The sequence below is a fragment of the Solanum dulcamara genome, chromosome 3 (assembly GCF_947179165.1).
Source record: "Solanum dulcamara chromosome 3, daSolDulc1.2, whole genome shotgun sequence".
NCBI lineage: Eukaryota > Viridiplantae > Streptophyta > Magnoliopsida > Solanales > Solanaceae > Solanum > Solanum dulcamara.
Window position 1 is genome coordinate 12,834,861 of NC_077239.1, and position 19,231 is coordinate 12,854,091.

Below are 19,231 nucleotides of genomic sequence, written 5' to 3' on the forward strand. Positions count from 1 at the left end.
CCCCCTAGTGTACTTAGCTAGTGTGTGGTTGCTGTCGAGAGAAGGGTGTGATAGTAGATGTGGTCCCTTGTGGTTTACTGTAGATCATGTTAGTTGATTTTTCTCTTTTTTCGATCCTCTATTCTTCGTTCCTACGATGGAGAAGTTAAGGTTTTCCCTTCGAGTTAGCTAGGTTGTCTCTTCATGGTAAGTTTGATGGTTAAGTTAATAGTTCAACTTGTAGTATGATGCGGTGTCAGATAGATATGTTTGATTTGAACACTGGAATGAATTGTCTCTGGTTATTCTAAGTATGGTCATGTTTTAACTTGAAGTGTCAGGTAAAAGGGTTCTATTGGGATTCATGGAAGAGATAGAGTAATAAAGTTATGATCGACCATCAATTAGCTAAAAAGGTGTTATTGTGGAGTGAGGGTGCCCATATTGTTAAAATTTGGTACATCAGGTCAACTCTAGGGGTATTTTCCCTAATTATGGACCTTCAGATATTTTGCTACCATTACTTGGGAATTCAGTTATGAGCATGTTCTACTTTGGGTGTGTCAGTCGGTCTGGAGGGTCAAACTTTTGGGTTTGGGTTAAGTATGGTGGCGTTCATTAACGGCTTCTAGATTACAATCTTTGTTAGATATTAGGGAAACTCCTCAAATGACCCTCCTTCAGGATGGAGTCAAAGTAATTTGTGAAATCAACAACTTTTGCATTCTTCAAGATGCGTGGTTCTTGTGTCATTATGGTTAGCTTGATGTGTTCATTGCTGTTGTTTGGTTTTATTTTGGGTCACTCTTGAATGGGGTTTATATGCTTGTTTGCGACCTACCGACTCAGTTTTGTTGGATTATTGTGGTTTACTTAGATTTACACTCATGGAGTGATACATGGACTCATGGAATTATTTTCTATTGCTTTTGGGGTTATATTCTCATATTGGTTCATTTTTCTAGGAGTTCCGTTGGCAGCAAAGTGATATTGGGGTTGGTCTCAGTGCGGTTTTTCCTCTTGTGGATTTGGTTGTCCCTTGAAGCGGTTGTTTCAGTTTTGACAGGTAGATTTCAAACTAAAGTTTTTTTTCTTTTTTTCTTTTTTATTTTTTTGGAATGGAACTTATTCAAGGATCTCACCCCTCGCGGCGGTTAGGGGTTGAGCCACGTACCCCCAAGCCTTATTATAAATAAAAATAGAAAATACATAGAGGGGGACATAAGCCTAACCTCTAATCCTATGGGGTTTCATAATTCGTCCATCCTTCTAAAGTTTGCCAACTCATCCCCGATATAAGCAGATGAATCCTAAAAGCTATACACCTAAAAGAGAGGACTCCTCTCGATATAATAATTCTAGAAAAGTGTAAATAAGGGAGACTCTGCCTTTTCATAAATATAAGAAGAAGTCTATGCAATATAGGAAGCTCCATAACCAAGTCTTTTTTGATCCTTCTCTTGAAGTAACCTTTGGTAATGTATGATCCCTGATCTGGTAGGAACCTGCAGTGTACCTGCACAAAAGAAGCAAAGGATTGGAACCTACACTAGTCCTTACCTCTAGTCATAGGTTGTTTCCTGACCTACTAAGGTCAGCTAGGGTTGGTTCATGAGTCGACTAATGTATGAGAGAACTCCTCTCAATATAATAATTCTAAGAAAGCATAAATAAGGGAGACCCCCCCTTAAAATACAAGATTAAAATATAATAAATTCTTCATAAAAGTTATAGCTAATATTAAGAGACAACCTAAATGAAGATCTCCAGCTCCCTGCAGCAGCACTCCTGGAGGTTCTTGTATTCTTTTGAGTTTACTCCTTCTGAAATTGACCAAACCAACCTTGTCCAATTCATAATATGCTCTTGTTTCCTTGGGTAGTTCACTTGACTTGAAGTAGACCTATGAACCGGTGCATTTATGACTTTGTTTAGAAAGCTGGTCTGCAACAAAATTGGCTTTCCTATACATATGGTAGCATCTACAGTATTGGAAAAGATCAATGGTCTTATATTGTTTATCCATGTGACTTCTGACTGACCATGGAGGTTTAGTGCTCTGATTAATCCAATTAAGGAGTAGCTCAGAATCTATTTCCAAGATAACCTTCTTGTATCCAAGTTGAAGGAACTATGTGAGACCAAACAGAGGTGCCTGGGTTTCAGCCTGATTATTATTCCCCTCCCCCATAGGTGCAGCAAATGCAAAAATGATCTCACCCTGGCTATTTCTGAGTATGCCTTCTGTTCCATCCTTGACAGGGTTATGTAAGGAGCTACCATCAGTGTTGATCTTCAAAATATTTTTTAAGGGTGCTCTCCATCTAATAGTGATGATCCTAGTTGCATGCACACATCTTTCAGTTAGAAATATCAGGTCCTTCCAGCAAGTAGGCCATTTGATATAAGGGAAGACAGTATGAAACAGGTTGTTGATGTCCCTATGAATATAGTATTTAACTTTAGTGAGGTTAGAGCTTTTCCCTCCATATTTGCAAGAACATCTATTTATCCAGAGGTTCAAACAAATAAAAATAGGCATGGCATGAAGTATAAGTTTGTGAGCTACATTGTAAGCCTTGGAACTCCACCATCTCAGAACTAAATTTTTGAGAGTGGTGTAATCTTTATTCATGCCAACTGAATTAGCAAAGAAACTCCAGGTGTTTCTAGCAAAGTTTCCAGCCACAAATATGTGGTCAATGGTGTCCAGACCTGGTTGATAACAGTAGTAATAATTGGAAGGATTGTATCCAAAACTGCTTTTCTTCTCATTTTTAAGAAGCTTCCCTCTTAAGGTTCTCCATAAGAGGAAGGAAAATTTAAAGGGGATCAGTTTATGCCAAGTATTAGCATTGATCATTGTGACAACTTTCTTCTTCCTGATTTGTTCCCATACTAAAGAGCAGGTGAATTCTCCATTAGAACGAAGTTTCCATATGGGTTGATCATCCAGGCCAGGCTGATAACTGACCTGCATGTCTAGAATATTGGCTACCATATGAGAATGAGCTATTCTAGTAATTTTTGCAATATCTCATTGGCCCTCAATTAGGAACTCTACAACTCTGATGTTATTAGGCCTAGTATTGTCTTCTCTGTGCCAAGCTAAGGGGCCATTCCCTAATCAGTCATCCCACCAGAAGTAGCTAGAACTTGAGTGTATCCTCCATTGAATATGAGCTTCCATTTGGTGTTTGTTTTTCATCATTTGCTTCCAAACCAGAGATTGTCCAGTTTCCCACTTCTTGGCTATAAGATTGGCTCTTTGACAATATTTAGTTCTTAAGAAATCACCCCATAAAGACTTATTGGTTCTAAATATCCACCATTGTTTGTATTGAAAGGAAAAAGCTATATTAGTTAGACTCCTAACTCCAATTCCTCCTTCATTGTAGGGATAACTTAGATTCTTCCATGAGGACCATTGATATTTCTTTCTATCCTTTGTCCACCCCTAAAAGAAATCTGTAGTTATGCCCTGTATCTGTTTCATGATGTCTTGGGAGGTGAAATTGCAGAAAGAAGGTGTATAGGCATAGACTAAATGACATGTTTCACCAGAGTCACCCTTCCTCCATAGCTTAAGATCCTGGATTGCCATCCTATAAGTCTTACTATGATCTTGGATACTAACTCAGAGTAGTAGATCACTCTTTGCCTCCTAATGTATAAAGGGCATCCCAAGTATGTAATGGGGCTGCTTTTCTGCATAAATGTTATAACCCGTATTTTACACATTTGGACATTTTGGGATAATTATAACAAGTTAAGGATAATGCTATGTTTTGATCTTGTTTGATACATAAGTTGGTTATGAAAAGTTTGGATGTGGAAATATTAGAAAAGGTTAAGGGAAAAATTGGAATTTCACACAAGTTATGAAATTTTGGATGTGGAAATATTGAAAAAGGCCAAGGGCAAAATTGGAATTTCAAAAAAAAAACTTAGTTTCATGAAAACTTATGGACTAAGTGATTGAGCTTGGAAGAATCAAAAAAAAAAGAGAAGAAAACAAGAGAGGCCCAAATAAAAGACCCAAGACCAAGTCATTCATCCATGTGATGAATGAATAAAAAAGGGCACTTAGTCATAAACCTCTAGAACCTTCAAGAGAAATAGAGAAAGGAGAAGAACCAAGGAAAACAAAAGAGGAGTTGGAAGCCAAGTAATGAGTCGTAGGACTCGACTTACTTACATAAGCTACCAACTTGGAAATCTTATATACTTAAGCTACTTGAGTACGTACCAAGCTTAGGTAGCAAGGATTACATAGACTCATAAAAGAAGACTAGATTACGAACCCACGAGGGGGGAAAGAGGGTGCTACGTGGCAGCATGAGAGAGTGCCACATAGAAGTATGAGAGAGTGCCATGTGACAACAGATGGAGCAAGGGTGGTAGACCCCCCCCCCCCCATATGCCACATGGCAGCCCGTGATTGGAGGAAAGGGGTGTGTTGGCCCAATAAGGGCTTGACACGTGTCACCACTTAGGGCTTGAAACATGTCACTACTTAGGGGATGACATGTGTCACCCCTAAAGTAGTATATATATATGAGTCTTATGACTCATTAGTTCCACATCCATCTAGAGAGTTCAAGAGGAAGAAAAAGAAAAGAAACCCTAGAAAACTAGAGACACTAGTGGCGGCCAAGAGAAAAAAAGGGTAAGTTTTCCGATTTCGTTCCGTAAATTAATTATATAGGGTGTACCAAGATGTTATAAAGGTATTAGTAATGAAAATATATGGTGCCTTGATATGTGAATATGATTCCAAAGGTTCTATTTTGATATAACCCATAGTAACTTTTAAAAGGTACTTGATATGACTCTTGTCTTGATTTTTGAATAATAGCTCATTTTAAGTACCTCATCGAGTCTCAATATGATTTAAATTGTATCTAGTTTCTCACTAGTCCACTTGTGGATGCCTCAATGCTTCTTTCACTAAGCTCGGGCCAGGTTTGTTAATGTGCGTACCTCTCTGTATTATTCGCTGTGCCCCGACGTGAGAGGGCAGGTACGCCCTGTACATGGGTTTGTGGAGTTATGTTGTGCCATGTACACGTATGCTGATGATATGATATGATATGATATGGCCATATGATATGATATGATTTGTTATGGAGATATTCCCTACTCTGAATTTATGCTGTGCTGTGGCGCCAGTAACGGGGTAGCGACCATCTTTTTTTCACTGAGTCCCATAATGGGGCCAGATATTGCATATGTTTTCCTGCATACATTATCTGTGGTTATGAAAAACATTTTGATATTTAGGATATTTTGCTCAGTTTTGCACCTTATGTTCTGGTAATAGTTTTACTTATTACAGTCCATGCTTTACATACTCGGTATATTGTTGTTATTGACTCCTTTTGTTCAGGGGCTACGTTATATGCTCGTAGGTATAGACGCTCGATTTGCTGATCTGCTCGCTTACGACATCCACCCTGTTGGTTGGTAGTGCTCCTTTGTCCGGAGCCCTATTTTGGTACTAACTTTTCTGTTATACATTTGTACGTATTGGTTAAGGGTACGACGGGCCCCTGTCCCGTCATATGAATAGGCTATCATTCTGTAAAGGTATGAAGACTTGTGATATGGGTTATGTATATATGATTTGAGCTTTGTGTTCTGTGATGGCCTTAACGGCCCTCTTGTGCTATTTTTGTTCTCATGCGCTCTCTAGCGATCCCTTTTTGATTTCTACATTTGTTTATTCTGCTAACATACTCAATAGGGCTAAGGGTACGTATGGGTTCCCAAATCAGGCACCATTAATGCTCTACGGAGTTGGGACAGGATAATAAAACTAGTGGTTTTCTGAATTCTCCTCACAGTAGCTCTAAAAGAATTTGAAGGAACCTTGATTTGACTCTTGCTCTTATTAATAAGTTGTCCAGAAACCTCTCCATACACTGTAAGGGTCTTCATGATAAGTTTTAGAGATGCTTTCCTACCTGATGTAAAGATGATCACATCATCTGCAAAGCTTAGATGATTGATTTAGGTCAGGTCCCTTTTGTTGTATATAGAAACCATGATACTGAGGGTGTGAATGCAGTCTATTCATAAGTCTAGATAACACCTCTGCACCCAAGATGAAGAGAGCCGGGGAAAGGGGATCCCCTTGCTTAAGGACCCTCTTAGAATGGAAAAAACCATGTCTGACCCCATTGATAATCACTGAGTACCAATTATTGGCCATTATCCTCCAAGTCATGTCAATAAATTATTCCCCAAAACCCATTTTTCTTAGGACTAGACAAGTGTAAGACAAAGATACCCTATCATAGGCTTTGTCCATGTCCAGTTTAATCACAACATTGCCACCCTTCTTTGATTTTTTAATTTGATGAATAATTTCCTATGAGAGCATTATATTCTCAGAGATACTTCTATTCTTTACAAAATCATATTGATTAATAGAGATAATATTGGGAAGAATAGGGGTTAATCTCAGACTCAGAATTTTGGATTTTTTTTTTGTGAAGTTGCTGAGGCTTATTGGTCTGGATTCTGTTAGTTTATTAGGATGGTTCACTTTTGGGAGTAAAACCAAACATGCATGAGAAAATTATTTGGGCATGGTGAATCCACAAAGGAAGGAATGAACAACAAATAACAGGTCTTTACAGATAATGTCCCAATAAGCTTGAAAAAACTTGCCACTAATCCCATCAGGACCTGCTGTAGAGTGTGGGTTCATTGAGAGAACTACTGTCTTGAGCTCCGCCATAGTAGGACTAGCTTGTAAGACAGTATTATGTTCTTCAGACACCAATCTAGGAATGCATTGTAAGGCATCCTCCTTAATATAATTCTCTTCTCCTATAAAAATATTCTGAAAATACTCACAAGTAGCTTTGGGTATACCTTCATCTCCCTGTATCCAGTTACCATCTTCACCTTGAATTTTGTGAATATATAATTACCTTTTTCTCCCTTTCATCAGAGCATGAAAGTATCTGGAATTCATGTCTCCTTCTTTGAAACAATAAAGCTGAGTTTTTTGTTTGAGTATAGACTCCTCTAGTTTTAGATATCTAATATATTCAGCATTTAGGGCATGGAGGTTAATTATGTTCTTCTTAGTATTCATGCTGATGAGCTTTTCCTCAGCCATTCTAATTTTATCCTCATACTCTTTAACTTAGGCATAAATGTCCCCAAATTTTTTTTGGAACAATTGCTAAGAGTGGAGGCCACTCTTTTCAGCTTTTGATGAAAGATCCACACAAGATCACCTTCTATATTTTTGTTCCAGCAAACCTTTACTGTCTCCAAAAAGGAGTCTTGCTCTGTCCAGCAGTTAAGAAACTTGAAATATTTAATGGGAGCAGTGTGCTAATTTTCCATTTCCATTAGAAGAGGGCAATGATCAGATCCCACCGAAGGTAGGTGAGTGATAGAAGTATGAGGCATGATCTCTAACCACCTTTCATTAACCATAGACCTATCTAATCTTTTCCAGATTGTGAAAGAAATACCTCTCTTGTTTGACCAAGTGAATTTTTGACCACTAAATCCAATGTCCATCAATCCACATGCTTCAATTACTTTGATGAATTCTAAGCTTTTCCTTATATTGTAAGGAAGGCCTCCCTTCTTTTCTTCAGGAGTTGTGATCACATTAAAATCACCAACTGATCCCCATGGCAGAGTAGTGTTAGAGTGCTGTATTAGCTTGTCCCACAGGGGTCTTCTCGATGGGTCCTTGCATTTTACATAAACAAAAGTAATTCTGTATAAGTGAGGAGACAACACATGGCTTATCTTACAAGTAATCTATTGATCATCCTTGTCTAACACCTCACACACCACATCCTTAGTCCATAGGATCCAGATTTTACTATTAGGAGTATGATCAGAATAGTCCATATTGAGCTGAATTCTAACATTGTTGAGATAAGAGTTATTAGAAAAAGGTTCAAGCAAGGTGATGAAAGAGAGTTGGTGAATTTTAGTAAGGTTCTTAAGTATTTCCATGAATCCCTCGGTGTTGACACTCCTTACATTCCAAATAATGGTATTAATCAATGGGGATTTTTGGATAAGAAGAGCCTAGTGTTTGGTCTACCAATAGAGGCAGAAATTGTTGTACTGATAAGTTTGGGGAATGAATCTGATTTTGTGAATCCCTTTAGGTGATAGACCTTTGTTGTTAGTGACTTATTGACACTCATCATCAACTCCTATTTCACTAGAGGGACTGAAGGCTCTTATCAGTTGTTCACTAATCTCAACCTCTTCATCTTTTTCTTCTTCAAACTAGTTATCCCTGTCTGTTTAATTTTCTGATTCAATGACCCCATATTCATCAAAATCATTAGAAATAGCATGATTGGTATTTACGGTACTTGTGTTGATCTTTTTGTGGTAGATAAATCTGGGTGTTGTTTATTAGGAGGCTTGGCATTGTAATGAGTTTGAAGAGGGGCTATATCCATTCCAATTCTATCATCCTTAAGCCCAAACTATTGACATTGTTCAATTTGCTGTTGTTCTTGTTGAGAGGCACTCATCTGAGAATTCAGATCCTGACTAGTGCATGTCATTTATTCCTCCATTCTCTTTTTAAGAGCGTCTCTTCTCTTTTTACTAAGTTTGTTTTTCTTACTAGTCAAACACTGCGCACTTGTGCTAGCCACTGAACCCAAGTCTTAGGCATAGCTCCCATATAAGGAGTCTGAACATTCTAAACCTTAGCTTTGTCAAGAGGACTGCTAAGATGTGGGGACCTATGACCCTGATGGCCCTCTTTAGGACCTGCAGTTTCATTATCACCAGTCATGCAACTCTGACTTCCATTCACAACATTTTTATTACTCTGTCTAGCCTCTGAATCACTGATGTTAGCAATATCATTGGTTTTTTTTTCATGTTGACTTGTGTTTTGAGGGGTAGTAGGGCCTCTAGAGTTATTCCTAGGGTCAGCCATTTGGTCCTCATGTAAGACATGGGACCCTTCCCCCCACCCTTTGGACACCCTTTCCTGCAAGTTAGTAGGTTCCTCCTTATTCCCTTCCTCCATATCTCTAGGAACTTCATAAGCCAATAGAATAAAATAGTTATTAATGGGGGGTTGGGGTTATGGGAGAATTGAGTCAATACCTAGTCTCTTCTCATGCTCCTTGTCTTTGTTTCTATTCTTTTGTTGAATTGTAGTAGCTAAGAATTCTGTAGGGGGATGGGAGAGATAATTCAATACCTAACTACCTCTCTTGTCTCACAAGCTCATTATTTCCTTGCTGATTTTGTTTATTGGTTTTTTTATTAGCCTGATTTAGTTGAGCATTTTTCTGATATTCTTTATTTCTTGTTTTTTTTAACTTGCCACTCTTTTTGTTCTTCTTTTTCCTTGTTTCTATCTTGGTGCTTTTGTTGCTTTTGATCCAAGTTTCCTTTTGTACCTGCATTGATGAGAGGTATATTATTTTTAGTTTATTGTGAAGAGGTTGAGGGACTTACCTGATTTTCTGTAGAATGGTTGGACTTGTTCTTCCTTACTTCTTCTGTTTTTTTTGTATTCCTCATCTCTCTTTTTAACATTACATCCAATCATATTATGCCCTTGATGCTTATAGTATGAACAATAATCAGGTATATCTTCATATTGTATAGCCTGCTATCTATCCTTAGTGTGATCCACTTTATCAAATCCTATCCATACATGAGGGGGCCTTTCTTTGGTGATATCCATCTGTATCCTCACTTTTGCAACACTTCCTCTAGTATTTTGGAGTGAAGCTGTATCCGATACAATAGGAGATAGAAGGAGAGTTATGAACTCCTTATTATAATAATGCCAAGGTAGTTCAAGTAAAATGACCCAAACTTGAACTATAGGTGTTTCCTCTTTAGGTCTGAAGGTTGGAGTCCATAATTGAAGTTTCATAAGTTGCCCTTCAATATACATCTTCTGCTTATTCCATATGGAAATACGATCTTCTTTATTATCAAGATCTATGTAAATGTGCCTTTCATTGAAGTACGCAATCTTAACACCTCTAGTGAGTTGAGTTTGAAGAATAAAACTCTTTCTAATAAGCTCTATCTTAGGCATAGTATTTGTAAATTTACCCACCAATGTGTACTTGCATCTGGTGGCAAGTTTCACCCGAAAATCTTCCTTTTTAAAGATTACAGCTGGTAGTCCCTGTCTTGTTGTAATAGTAGGTGTTGAGATAGCATTAGGCACTCATTTATAGCTTGGTTGACTCTCAATCTAGTCGCATAAGTTTTTATGACTGTGAAAGGCCCTGGTTTAGAGAAGATGTCTATTTTGGGACTATGAAATTGAGATGGATGTTTTGGATTTTTAGAAGGTTTATCATTGGGGTTCTGCTTGTGTTGTTGATGATGGGGAATCTATTTGACAAAGTTGGATGTAAGCTTGGTGAGATCATGAGAAACTTGAGTATTGGTTGTTGTAGAAGTGATGTGGTTAAGGTTGATGGTTTTACCACCAGCAGCTCCATCACCCTTAGTGTAACTTCTATCATTTTCAATATATATAGGATTGTGTTCATTTTCTCCATTCGTAACCATGTTATCCATAACTTCATACTGCTTAGAAGGGATCAGTTCATACAGATTATGATCAATTGTATTAAATTACAATTGATCAGCATTATAAATATCAGAGTTAAGCATAATACTTTCTATATGAGTAAGAACAACCGATATACCTGGGTTCACTTGTATTGAATTCTCAACTTGGGCTTGCACTTGAAAATGTTTTTTATTTGTATTAGTTTTATCATTTGCCTCTTAGTAGCTCTGAAATTATCGGAATTCAGACCACCGGCAAAATCATTTTTAGAATTGATGAAAGTTGGTTGTAGAGATAATCTTTATTGGGAGAACAATCCCCAATATCCAAAGCCCCTCGAATCTCATCGGAATTGGTTCGAATATGAAGGCGACTGCTGGGCAATTCTCTCAGAAATTGCCTGTTGTGATCTCTCGATTGGATGAATTGAATGAGTTGAAATTCTGTGTGAAGATAGATCTTTAGATGCATTTTCCACCCCATTACTTTGAATTACACGAATCTTTTAGTTTGAGAGAAAGAATTGATCTTTTGTGCCCAGACTAGCTGCTCCTTTGAAATCGCTACAGGGATAGAAGAGCTAGGAATTGAATTAGGTACTGATTCCAGTTAGATTTTGTTCATGAAATAAGAGCTCTCCTCTTGGACTAAGTCCGGCAGTCTAGAGTGCTCCACTGGTTGCACCATTCCGACAGCCCTGGGTACCATATAAGATTCTTCAATAATTTTGATTCAAAATCACTTGGGTATCACAAGAGCAGGAGCTTATATCGGATACCCCCTTGAGAATTCAAAATATTATGCCTCTGTTGATTGTAGAACTCAGATTGTTATGTTTAGTTTCCCAAAGGAGACTAAACTAAAGTTATTAGTTTTGGGAGTAATTAGGTTAGAACTTTAGGCTTATGCCGTAGGTTTCATTACTTATTTTTTTCTTACCGCTCTTCGATGATCAGGTAGTGCTTACCTTTCCATTGTGGTTGTTGTTCGCGTGGTTATTTAGGAATTATTACTATGGTTTAGGATGGGTAAGATACCCATGATGACTAAAGAGTTTTGAGTTTTGAGTTTAAAGCAAGGAATTCTACTTGGGAGCTATTTAACATCTTCTCTTGTCTATTGGTCACTTAATTCTTAGGTATCTATATGGTTTTTGTTTATCTCGGGTTAGTCTATTACGTTTAGTTGAATTTGTTCTTGTTGGATGGAAGTCAGTAGCAAAAGGGGGGAATTGGAAGTTGGTTTGATTTATGAAGAAGAGAAGTGAATTTAAGATTTTTCCCATGGCTTGAGTCCTGGGTTGGCGTTGCCCCACCCGAGAAGGTTTCTGTAGGTCTAGCAGAGCGTGCAGGTCTAGTATTCTCATCCTTTCTTGCCCGTGGGTTCTTTTCTATCTTTGACTTTCGAGGATGAAAGTCCTCTTAGTAGTGGATCTTGTAATGATTCTCCAGGTCATTTTTGTCTTTTTTGATCTTTTTAGTATTTAGAGCTTTCCTATAAAGACCCCGAGTCATTTATGACTTACTGGAACTAATAGTTCAGTAGCCTAGCTGTTCATTTGTTTTTTATACCCGTTTCCTTGTTTTGGAGCTCTTGTAGTTTAAATGGTTAACTTAAGTCAAAATTCTAGGAAAACAACCTCGGAATGGAATTCCTATGATTTTATCAGCTTCCAAATGGTCATTTTAGGCTAATAGCATGCACGGCTCAAGTTTCAAGCCTTTTGGTGTGAGTTTGATCCATTAGGCATTTTAGCCTTTAAGCTTTAGCCTAAAGTTGACTTTTGTCAACTTTCTTAGTAAACTTGCTCGGATTAAAATTTTGTCAGCACGATTAGCTATGAAATATCGAGTTTTTTCTAGAACAACATTTCATGTGGTTCTTGAGGCTTTCGATCTCATTTCAAGCCTCCTTGTAGAATTGGCAAAAATAGTGCATAGGTTTGGGGTAGGACCCACTTTTTGTCGAGACAACCTTAGATGGTAATTTTAACTGCGTTGTTGAGTCCAAAATATCGAATGGTGGGGTAGCATAGTCCATTTGCGTGTATGGTATTTTGAATGAATCTCGAGGACCCCATCGGAGACTTGGTCTTCTCCAAAACTCAGCTGATGTAGCTGAGTCTGGTGCCATCTCTAAAGCGACAAGGGTGTCACTAAAATGATAGTATGATGCTAAAGAGATCCCCACCTCCTTAAGGTGGTCACTTGTACGACCTTTGAAGTTGCTTTTGCGATACCTAAGGGTCATTTTAAGACCCATTTTTAGCCTTTTCCCCCAAAACTTCAAACCTCCATCACTTGAGTTCTAGAGCTCCAAATTGGGCGATTCTAAGTCCTAGAGCTTTGAGTTGATTGTGGATAATCGGAGGAGTATTCTGGGGACCATGAAGATCATCTGTTTGAAGTATCTTTGTGCCCAAAGAGGCTTTCCTAGCTTAGTTTTAAGCTTTAATGGAGGTTTAATTTGTTGGGCTACTTTCTCTCGTTTTGAGCATTAATTTGTGCCCAATTTTGGGGTACAAGCTCAATAACACATTTAAAACCTTTTTGCAGAGTTGATTTTGAGGTTCCCGTCGCGAGTCCCATAATCTCATTTTGACCCAATTTTGGGTGTATCTCCAAAAAATGCTATTTTAGTGTCAAATATTTTTATTGATGAGATAATCAACATTTTGATAACGTGGAGGCAATTAGAGTTGTTTTTGGATCGAAAACCTATTAGGAAGTGGACTTGGAGCGCGCATGTTTGGCTTCAACGTAGACTACGGTCTTCATTCCTTTGATTGATCTTCATGAGGTATTGTTTAGTATAAATTCTTGTGTTTTGGATTGTATGTAACGGGTTTGGATCGATTCCTAGGTTCTTGCTTCCTTGTCCCAATATGAGCCTTATGCTAGTTTGCCTTTATGAGACTTTCAGTTTAGTGGATAAAATTATTAATTATGTCTTAGTGTGGCCTTGATTAGCCTATTTTAGGTGGTTTGTTCGATGTTTATGGTGGTTGGCAGAATTGTACCTTAGAATAGAGTTAGGGATTGATTCTTAGTTGTTGTAGCTAATGTTGGAAGGAATTCCTGAGACTTAGTTCTCTTCTCTATTGTAGAACCTAATTTTGAACCTTGTGTAGTGGTTTTCACCTGGTTTGGCTTGTGAGTTACTGTCTGGCCTCATTTCTAGATTTAGAATTAGAAGCCTCTATGCTTTCTTATTGCCATTTAGCGGGGCTAGTTCTGTTGTACTCTCAAGGCTGTACTTTGATTGGATCTGGAGCTATTGATTAACTACCTGAGTACCTATTTCCTCATATCCTCCTCCTTGTTACCCAATTATGGTTGAGCTCCCTTTTGGGCCTTGTTTTTGAGTTAGAGGAGTAGACTTGAGCCCTAGGCCTTGGTTAGAGGTTGGTTTTATGGGTTAGTCCTGTTTCTATGCTCTAGAGGGTAATGTGCTTGTGGAGTTATTATTGTATATGATTGTGCGTGTTGTTTGGGTGCTTATGATGGAATGCATTGGATTAGACCCTTGTTTTCTCACTAATGTAGTCGACCCTGGTGCATGCATTGGTTCCTAGCATTGACCAGAAGAAGCTTGATTATAACCTAGACTATTTTATATGGATCTTCTAAATGGGTGTCGTACTACCTTTATTACTACTATTAAAGTGGACTGGAGGCATTCAAGATGAGCTCAGTTTCTTATATTGGTTTGATCTGAGAGAGTTCCCAACCCTTTCTATAATGATTTGACTATTTATCTCTAGTCACCACGATGGAGCAGGTTCTAGATGATTGGGTATACAAATTCATATCTATATTGATATAAAACCTGGATCGGGACTAGAAAAGTATATAAGGGCATTACATAGCCCCCCATGGCGATCCTAGAGATGCGCATTGTAGAATTCCTCAAAATACTCATAAGTGCCTCAAGAATACCTTGGGAATAGGTTGCTCCTGTAACGCATTATCCATATTCTTTTTGGCAAGTCCAAGTCTAGAATGTTGATTAGGCGGTCAAAACCTGCGGGAAAATAATTTGGGTGGAGTTTTAGAACTCGTGTACCGAAAGATGAATTTTGTCAAAAATTGCACAAAATAATGTGCTGCGTGGAAGCTCCACGTCGCCCACTTGGTACCGTTCAGTTTAATTTTTCCCCAAGTCAAAATCTGGCCAAAATTTCATTCGCTAAAAAATTGGCCTATTAGAGAGCAGCCCCGCTCGTGGACCTAGGAGAAGTTTTTTGTCCAAATTAAGTTTTTAAGTAAGGGAACTTTAGACTTTTCCCTAATTGTTAGTTAATGAACCTGGATGGTTGTAGGGCATAATTCTACTCTATAAACTGTCCTAAACCCTTAATTACATTTATTCTTCTACAATTCACCTACTCAAATATTATTTTCTATACAAGAGGCTCTCAAGGACTCTATTAAAGAATTTCAAGAAATTCACTCAAGCTCTCCATCAAATTATCAAATTATTCCAAATACTTTTGTCTTCTCACTCCAGGTATGTGGGGATTGATTCATTGGCTCTGTTCACCCGTGAAGTCCCAAAGATTCCTCAAGTTTTCATTAAATTTTTAATTGATTCTGAACCCTAGTTTTAATGAATTGCATTGGGCTGATTCATGTATAAAGCTATATTTTTAAGCTATGATTATGAATTTAAGATGAGTTTATGAGTTGATCATGAGTTAAATAATTTTCAATGAAAGTTTTACATGAGTTAAAGTTGAGATTTATGATTCTAAAATTAAAGTTATGATGATGATCAGAGTTAAGATCAAAAGATGTTTAAAGATGGTGATAAAGACAATTCTCACCGAAGTTATGGATTCTTATGAATCACTAAGTAAATGAACTATTCCTAATATGTTTTAAAGATGGATTGATAGGTAGTTACTATCTTTCCCTACTATGTTATGATATGTTTTAATGAGTTTCCGTTAGGATATTGACTTAGCATCGAGAGGGCTTCTAGGTGGGGTTTGGTCTGGTAACGTAGTTGGTTACCCAAGGGAATCCTAGTAGCAACCTAAAGTCCCAAACTATATTGCCTGCGTAGGTTGCCTTGATGGCCTAGCTAGTGGATCCATATAGCCCAGTTGAGTTGAGTTGAGTTATTTTTGGAGTATGCCATGGTATGGAAGCCTCTCCTATTTTGATGTAAGTGTCATCGGTCTCTCGATGCAGGAGTCATCAGATTCCATATAATAGCTCTCATGGTCTTAGTTTTCAGTTAAAGGTCCTATCCCACACGAGTTCAAGTTAAAGCTATGATATGTCAAGTTATGAGTTGGAAGTTGAAGTTCTTATGATATGCATTGACCATGAGTTCCATATGCTTTAACTTGCTTTTAAACTATACTCATGTTCATTATGATTGGTCATTCATCTTATAACATATTGATTACGTTCTTTTATTTGTTCATGCATACCTCACATACTTAGTACATTCAAACGTACTAACTCATATTTTGCCTATATTGTCTGATAATGTAGGGACGGACGACACTCACGATCATTCTACTGGTGGCTAGAGATTTCTTTAGATTTCAAAAAAAGTTGGTGAGTCCTCCTTCGACTAAGGACAAGTCTTTTATTCATGATTACTATTGTCTGTACTTTCTTCTATTGTTAGAATGAGCTAGTAGCTTGTCCTAAGATCCGTTATAGATTGGACTAGAGACATGTTTAGACGATATATTGGTGTAGTACAGATTGGACGTTCATAGAGTTGATTTCCCTTAGACCTATTTTCCACTTAATGATTACTTTCAATCATCTTTATATTGTAATTTACCTTATATATGCGATGTATGCTAAGATGGCTTATGGTTGGGGTCCCACAACATGATCACAGTATTACGACTAAGCTCTAGGTTGGGTTGTGACACACATGGGTCCTACTTCCTGGCAGGGACTAGAAGTAGGCATGTATATCTTGGTATGAGGCACTTGGCACCGATGGTACTACAAATGTTATTCTATAACTCTCATTCATATGTGTATTGCCTATCACCAGCATAGTTGTTTGTACCTATCGTTAGTATGGGATGCCGTGCGGGTTTACCTGTTTGTGAGTAAACCTTTTGGGCACATAGGGGCTCGGGAGGTATTTTCTAACTGTTTGCAAACTTGTGGCAGTATAAAGGGTGGTCTCTTGTTTGAAGGTAGTTATTGCCTTGTTCTTTTTTATCTAACCTTTTTGTATAGGGATTTAGTTGATACGGTCCCTTGGGCCTTTATGTGATACCTGTGTTTACTTCTGTTAGTAGGTTGTAACTTAGTTGTCATCCTTCATAGTGTGTTGTGGTGTTTAGGTTCTGGGCTGGTGCCACCAGGTACGTCCTTTGTTTCCTTACTTGTTCCCTATCTTCTCCCTTCCTTGTATCGGATGTTTCTTAGTTCAGGCTTCCGTATTATTCTTGTTAGTTACTTGTGATATATATTCCTTTCTTACATGTTCTTTATACATGCTTTACCTTTAAGCTCAGTTGACTGATGCTTGCTAAGTGCCACTCATTGGTACTCATACTACACTTCTGCACTCTACAGATCATAGTACGATTTCCTTTGCTGAATTGGACATCGTGCGGAGCATCTCTTGGATTTTGGAGATTTGGGTGAGTTCTTGGTGTTCAGAGTTACCTAACTCCCTCTTTTTTGGCTTAGACTAGTCTTTATTTTGTATTCGGAGACAGTTGCACTATTATTATATCTACATAAACCTTGTACTACCTTATTTTGTATAGTAGCTCGACTACAGACTGATACCAGGTCTTGAGGGTTATCTTGTTTTATTGTTCTCATTTTTGTTTCCTTCTTCTTATTGTTATTATTACTATTATTATTATTCATTTCTTTCCTTCCGCTTGTGATTGTCTGTTGCCTATGGTTTCCGACTGTGGGGCTAGGTTTACCTATTAGTGGGTTGATAGTAGGTGCCATCATGAGTTGAGAACTCAGGTCGTGACATTTGTATTTTAAATAAATATTTATTCAAAACATTCAAATAAAGTGTTTTGTAATCCAAAAACATATTGTATTTCTTATTTATTTTGTACCCCAAACAACATTGTTTTTTGGTTTTTTCTATTTTTAAATAAATATATTCTAATTCAATTTGTATTCCAACTATGAAACAAAAAAAATAGAATATTCAACCAATACGTATTTTGTATCTCAATCCAAACAGATTATAAAGTAAAACAATATATTTCAAATATTAATTTGTATTCTATAATGAATTAAGTTTGAATATTCAAATTGTATCAAGTACAATTGCAATTTTGAAATAATTCAAACTAGAAATCAAACTTCCAATTTATGAGTTCAACATCATTTCAATATGTATTTAAACATTGAATTTTTGTGTATAAAAAGGAATTCAATTCAAATTATAATTTTTCACGACCCTAACTAGTCGTGATTGGCACCCGAACTAACCCTCATGTGGGGGAACCATTAAGCAGTCCAAACTAGTAGCACTCTCAAGATATAAGATATTTACAGATGCGAATGCAGGTTTAATTATAAAGAAATGGCTGAGTTCTAGTAAGCTCAGAAATATCTAGTTTTCAACCTCAAATATGTGGAATTTAACTCCTAAGAATTGAAATTCGAATGTACCAACACTCTAGCAAAACATCAAGTCTAGGAAAAAGGGGGCACAACCCCAAAATATCATAAGTAAAACAATTTTAAGTGTCTAAGTCCCGGAAGAAGCACTAGAATTAAGAGAGTCCACAACTTCTAAAAAGAGATGGCTCACCCTTAAACTCAAGTAGCTATCAGTCGTCTATTCTAGGTCATTCAGAAACTGACTAAATATGCCCTGTAATCAACAAAGACAGAGCAAGTGTAGTATCAGTATAAAAATTTAATAGTGTACTGGTAGAATCACACGGCTAGCAAATAAGCACGACATGGAAAAGTAAAATACAGCACACTAGGCACATATACATAATAGACTTGACCATTAATATCTTATTACTAGTGCAAACATGATCATAGATTATCATTCTCAATTATCCCGTAATTTCACATAAGGGTCCTCTCATAGAACCTGCAACCACTTAATATGTGTTGAAATGTGACACTCACTCCAAGGTTTATGTCGGAACGTGACACTCAATCCAAAAGTGTGTCAGAAGTTGACACCCAATATAAGTGTATGTTAGAACGTGACACCCGATCAAAGCATATAATTCAGCCAAATCAAAATGAATAGTCACACTTATGTATCTACCAAGAGCAGGTTCATTACAAATCATAGGCAATAAGTAATCATTTCACATAGATCATTTCATTCTTATATATTCAAGTACACAAATGCATAAAATGAAGTAATTTAGCATGTGCATAAATCACATACGGGAAAACAACCTTCACCTATCTTGAAACCAAGCTTTGACCACACTAAAGAGCAGGAGCTTTCCCTTTTCGATTTTATTCAGCTTGTTCTTGGTCTAGAAATAGTAATAACATACAAAGGATCAATATAAGGTCCTTATGTACATGAACTATAGCATAATTCCTCTCCTAGGCTAAACCCATGATCCTAACCCCCATTCTAGGGCTATTTCCCACCATTAGTTTCAGTCCAAAACTCTCCCCCAATGATCACTCACCATAGATTATGGGTTCGAGAAATAAAATTAAAATTTTAGGGAGTAATGTGCTTACC